General features: G+C 36.7%; 1 long non-coding RNA gene across 1 annotated transcript; it reads right to left on the bottom strand.

Annotated features, from left to right (window-relative positions):
- Positions 1-1,948: 1,948 nt before the first annotated feature.
- LOC308412569 lies at positions 1,949-4,543 on the bottom strand. Its single transcript, XR_013974601.1, has 3 exons — positions 4,404-4,543; positions 3,393-3,485; positions 1,949-3,262 (listed from the first exon to the last, which is right to left on the bottom strand). It is a non-coding gene; the product is annotated as an uncharacterized lncRNA (long non-coding RNA).
- Between the last annotated feature and the right edge of the window lie 2,046 nt (positions 4,544-6,589).

Raw genomic sequence — 6,589 nt, 5'->3', positions numbered from 1 at the left:
TTTTTTTTATGTACATAGCAAGTACTTCAAGGGTACAAGCATTATTTCAAGCACATTACTGCTGAGGAAATTCAGCAGAGTCAGACCCTCTGCTGGCAATGGTTACTGTAATTGGTCATGAGTATGCACTGAAAGGTTTTGACAACTTGTGAACATTTCAAATCCCCACAGGAAGCTTAATAATCACCCCTTGAGGTTTAACTAACAAAGGAGGGAAATGAGAAAGAGCATCAAATTTCTCCATCAGCTGAATTAATCAGGAGCCTGAGAGCACTCTTCAGAGCACAGGCTAGCATCACATCTAATGACTGCAAGTCAGAGCACAGTGTGTCCCTAATTGGACTTTAAACAGACAAGGAGAGAGGGGACAAAAATATCATTGCGCTTCCATTAAACTCCATGTAGCAGAGTGGAAGTTTAGACTGAAGTCAAGGTGGAATACAAAGTGATGACCTTACACTGGGGTTTCAGTGGGACATACAGATTTCCATTGGAATGATAAATCTTAAGCACATAAAGCTGCACTCAGGAGTTTACATAAACTCATCATTTTGGGTTTTTTATGATTTAAGTGAACTGTTCTTTGTCCATGGTGGAATGATTGTACAGACTTCAAAAAACAAGAATTCAGTGAACAGGCTTCAAAATTATATGGTCAAATATGCTCCCCCGTTAATCTTTGGTTAAATATTAGCGCATTGCACCTCGACCAGACACTTCCCATCAACAAGCTTCTGCCAAAATTTTTGTTGGATATTGTTGGACTGCTTTTCTTGGCAGATCATTTAAAGTAGTCGGTTTCTTTGCACAGACCAAACTTTTAGGCATACTTCACGAATTTCCCTTGGGTTGAGGTTGGGGTTTTGGGAAGGCTGCAGTGAAATTACAATAAAATTCATGTTCATAATGAGTATATGTTCTGACCACCGCTGTATGGAAGCTTGTTTCTACAGGTTTAAGTCAAAATAAAGTCAAAAGTTACTTTATCAGAAGCTGGAGTCAGTAAGTCAAAATCTTAACATGCCTCACGTGAAATTTTGAGATAATAACCTGATAATCTGAAATTTTAAGTTATAGATGGGATTTTCCTTTGAGTGGCAGAAACAAAACGTTTTTTTTCCAATGGTGGAAACAAACTTCCATAAGGATCATGTTTCAAATCCAGTATGTCTCTTCTTTTTTTTTTTAAACAAAGCATATATTTTCAGGGATTAGCCAACTGTGCAGTAAGACCTTGATTTGTTCAATAGTAACATTCCCAAGTGTGCTTTAATACAACACACAGTTTGCATAGCAGGCAAGTCTGTAGTTTCTGATTTGCAATTCATAGCAGCTTCCCTCACACGTTTGCTCTGGTGTAATAGACTCGTGTCATTGATGAGTCCCTGGGGTGTGTAGAGTGAATCCTTTCTCAGGTCTGTATCGATTGGTCTGAGAGTCCTACCTGATTTACATTGACAAGAGCAGCGGGGCCCAAATGAAAGTAAGCATGTTTCTCAAATTGGAAACACAAGGGGCACGGTGCTCCGCAAACAGACAGCTGGGAAGGTAGACGCTGACATTTAGATTGAACACCGGTGAGGAAGGCTGACTCGGCTGCTTTTGGGGTTTCTTTAGACGCAGTGGTCACTTCTAATTAATCATATACTCAAGGATTAACAGATTATTTCAGGTTTATTTTATCTTTTAAATGTGACACAGGGCTACTGTTGTTAATTAGTTACTGATTTTTCAGTTAAAATAAATTATTTAATTACATATTTTGAACTTCATTAACTATGATCATATATTTTTAAAATAAAATTATTATTGTGAGTTTAATAAAAGTTACTTCTTCATTCCCCAAGGGGACACCACAACACATGGATCTGAATATCTGATTTGACACTACCTTGGGACCAGCACTTACAACATTTTATTTCTTAGAGTGTATTTACTCCACCCAGTTATGTCAACCGGTTCCACACAACTGGGTTAGTGAAATATAAAATGTATGATACATTTAATTTGAACAAGAAATTTTAAGTACATCTGATAAGATTTGGATAATTAAATGCAAATCAAAAGAATCATGTTGTATTAGCTGAATATCATAATGTTGATATAACTAACCTTGTTGATTTAAATTGAGAAGACTAAATAAAACCTACTCAACCAAAACAAGCTGTACTTACTTTGAGAAATAACATGTTGTATTTACTCCACCCAGTTATGTCAACCGGTTCCACACAACTGGGTTAGTGAAATATAAAATGTATGATATATTTAATTTGAACAACAAATTTTAAGTAAATCTGATAAATCTACTCACCCAAAACACGCTCTACTGAAACTATAGGATTAAATCACTTTAACAGAATTGCAACTTAGTCTATTTAAGTTTGTAAATTAAATAAATCGAACACAAGTTTATTCAGTTAACCTAACTTTAATAACACTTTGTGTAAAACTTGTTGAAGCACACTTTGAGCAATTCAAATGCTTCTAGATCTTTTCCCCCAAACAATCTTTACATATATTCAAGTGCATTTTAGGTGCAGGAAGACAAGATACAGAATGTCATGTTAAACTGAAATGATTAAAACTGGAAAGTGTTGTGATTCCAACATTTTTAACATTAACATGACTTAATTTAAACTTGATTGGGCTACAATGAAAAGCCCACAATACAGCCCTGCAAACAGCAGGTAGAAATTACTTTTGTGTCATTTTTGTCCATATTTAGAAAAATAACCTTTGCTTCAAAACTTAAACTGAAGTCCAAAGTTAGGAGCAGTCTTTTTCAGTGTAGTTGGATGTTGGTAAAGGTTCAAGAACAAAGAACGCAGAAAAGTGAAAGGCCTTGCAGAAGTTCTTGTGGCAATTCAAACTGAACAGTTTATGAAGTGCAAGGAGAAGGGTTCGAGAACCTTAAAGTTCAGTGTCCTCTATAGTTCACTGCAGGCTGTTTCACTCAAGCAGTTTGTTTTTCAGAACCTGCACCTTCATGGATAGGTTGTTCCCATCCAACTCCATCAGCACCTTCTGAAGAAATTCAAATGTGTATTTCAGGTGCTTTGGGTAGCTCAGATTTAGACTATAGATTAGTCCAAGCAGGAGGGCACAACCCTTTGCCACATCACTAAGAGCTTGCAGCACAGTGCATCCTTCTATGATGACACCAATGTCCTCAGGTGTATCTGCAGAGTTTGCTCTCATGTCTGACAACATAGACTCCCAAAGTCAGCTGCTCTGTTTCTCTGCTTGCACCAAGATCCACATCCTTTAAATAAAAATTAAAAAAAGATAAGTTAATTGCGTACATATACATATGGACAAGTAAGTCCACCTTCCATTTCCAATCCCAAATTTAAAAAAGGAAAATAACTGATCGTTTTCCTTTTTTAACTTACCAAGAATTCCTTGAACAGGTCATCTGGCTTTTCATTTAAGTAGACACAGACAGCTTTCAGAATGCATTCCTGTCAAACATCAACGCTGGGATTCTGGTGGAGATAAGAACTCAATATGAGAGAAGTTTCCTATTTTGGTTCCTTTCAACCTCTTTACAAAACAAAGTCAAAAATATTAACACATAGCAGATATGTGATTAAGCAATGTTTCATAACTCACATCAGTGATGTGCAGTGAGGTTCATGATTGGTAAGGCACTGACTCCTCTGTGTCAGATTAACAAATATATGAACCCAAAAATCGAAGCTTTTCAATTTTGACATTACGTGAAAGCTTTCATTTTTGCTTTAATCAATTCTAGATTGTTCAACAATATATTTAATAATTGTGCCCCTAAAAATATTAAAATTAAATAGAAGATTAGAACTGGGCAATATGGACTTAAAATCCTATCATGACATTTTGTGGATAACAATAAGTCTGTGAAGGTTCACAGTCATCCCCAGGTCATCGTAGTCTAAGGAGCTTGGAAAGAAAAGTGAAGCTTCTTCAGTGAAGATTTCTGACACTAAACCAGAAATCAACATGGAGTCGAATTCTTTCAAACAATGTAGCAACTTAATTGATGCACATTTCTAAAATACACTACACATTCATTTCATTCTTCAAACTACAGGATCGCTGGCGCTCCCAGTGGTCATTACTGATGTCAGGGAGCAGGTGCGGTAGATGTTGGGAGTAATTTTAAAACTGTCGGTCTTAGTAGGCAAGTCTCATCTTAACAAGAATCGCAAAAGATTTTGGAAAATTACACCGAAGCAGGTTCAACAATATTTGTTAAATGTTTTCATACTTCTAACATGTGAGAGAGGTATACAAGCTAGAGTGTTAAAAAATTTGCCAGGCATCATTTGTTTAAAAAAAAATGCAAAAGTATTCCCGAAAGTGTCAGATGTGTATCAGTTAGTATACATTAATCAAATTTGTCATCCTTAAATTGTTGAACTTACCAAATAATCCTCAGATGGCGATGGATTCTATCCAGGATGCTAAGCATATGCAAGTCTCAGTTGAAAATGGCGGATGATCAAACTTCCACACTGCACATGTGCAAACTCAGAAGTACGGAGAGCCTATTAGGACAATCCTCTTTAAATTAAAGTGCTCTTCATTTTAAATGAACTTTTTACATTGGATTTAATTTACTGCACTTTGTTGTATTGAAATATTATGTTGTTAATTAAATTCAAAACAACATACTTGTGTTTAAAGTTAAAAATCAATTGGTGGCATTAGTTTTAACATGAAGCATTTACATAATGCTACCAACATCAGTGTGTCATTTCTTAGAGTGTAGAAATGCTAGCATATGACCTTCCTAGGGTGGGTTTGTGTGCCCTCCCAGTTCCAAACTAGGGATGTGTGAGGTGAACAAGTCTGGTTAACCGCTGGTTAAGGACTACACCATGGAGCCACTTAAAATATATTTATAGAACATTTATATTCATATAAAATAATTAAATAGTTAATAAATTAAACTTAAAGTAACAGAGTTAAGTACAAAATGAAAATAAACTTTAATATACGATAGGGCTGCCACGATTTTTCGACTAGTCACGATTACGTCGACTATCAAAATCGTCGACGACTGATTTAATAGTCGACGCGTCGTTTGAAGCTTTGTAAGATCACAAAAGACGCAGGAATAAGTGGCAGGATTTAAGAGTGTAATAACGGACTGAAACAGAAGATGGCAGCATTGCATGTACAAGGATGCCAGCTACCGTTAAACCCCGAAGAAGAAGAAGAAGAAGCAGCTGTGTCCCAGAATTCATTGTGCGGCCCAGCGCAGTTTCCAACAATGGCGGCAGCTAGTTAGTTTTAATGTTACTCTTATTATTCTTTCTGGGTCACAAAATAAACGTTTAACATATTTTCAGGCGAGAATGTAGCTGTGTAAACCTCAAATATCTGCTCAGTTTATCAGGACACCACATATTTTCAAAAGCGCTCCGACGTTTTCGGAGACATCTGTTACCCACTAGGTCGTTAGCGAGCCGGGGGCTAGGCTCACTAGCCCCGTGAGAACACCGGACTCCCCGCAAATCGTTTTCAAACCCACCGCCGTCTTTCGCTACTCAGGTTAAATATATATGAGTCACTTACATAACTTAAAATGTTATTGTTTGGCTTTTTTTTTTTAGTATTTTATTTGTTCCTGAGTAAATCAGTTTGTCTGAGATTAAAGTTATAGTTTTTACACAGCTGAATAAACGTCAAGCAGACAACTGATTATCAGAAGTGTGAGATGCTCCAGAATATACTCCGGTGTCCTGTTATATTTTAGATAGCAAGGAGTTTATTAAACTTCACCGAAACAATCTGCAAATTTCATTAAAATTTAATAAACTATCATCTTGTCTTTATTTTTAGTTAGCACAGACCTTAAACACTTAAAGCTGTAAGCTAATGATAGTTATATAAGAGCAGATGCTGCTGGTGCAATAAGCTGTAGTTTTACGTCCAATGGATGATGATCTGATTAGTCGACTAATCGCAAAAATAATCGGTGACTAGTCGACTATCAAAATAATCGTTTGTGGCAGCCCTAATATACGACAGATATGCTGTGTATATATACACACACACAAAGCCTCTGTAACCTTAGAAATCTTTAAGAGGTCACGTGTGTAAAAGATGTCCATGATACAGTCCTGGACTGCGCTCAGATCGTGGGTGGAACATGTTTTTAAAGCAAAAACATTCATTTGTATTTGACAGGGGGCAGATGATGGAGTGAAGCTGATGTAATTATGATGTTGAAGCCTGGTATGAGAGTCGACGGAGCCAGCAGCTCAAGGAAATGTGAGCCTAAAGAATGTCAAGGGTTTTAGTTTCTCTGAGGAACACGACAGATCTTGGGAAATGTCAATGTGTAAACACATTAAAAGGTTACGCTTCATCAGTCACATGTACCCGACAGGTGCACAGACGAATCTGCACATGAACAGACGCTCACTCTTAGACGTTTGAGGAAAAAAGACAACAAAAACCCCCACATAAATAAATGCAGGCAGATTCACAAAAAGCACACATACAGACTGACTGCATCAGTAAATGACCTTTTTGTCTAATCCTTATTTTTGAGTAAGCAGCACAAATGGCTTTTTCATGAATCTCAGAGACAACCAAATTA

Source organism: Rhamphochromis sp. 'chilingali' (assembly GCF_963969265.1).
Source record: "Rhamphochromis sp. 'chilingali' genome assembly, chromosome: 16".
NCBI lineage: Eukaryota > Metazoa > Chordata > Actinopteri > Cichliformes > Cichlidae > Rhamphochromis > Rhamphochromis sp. 'chilingali'.
This window is presented reverse-complemented; position numbering and strand designations above follow the sequence as displayed.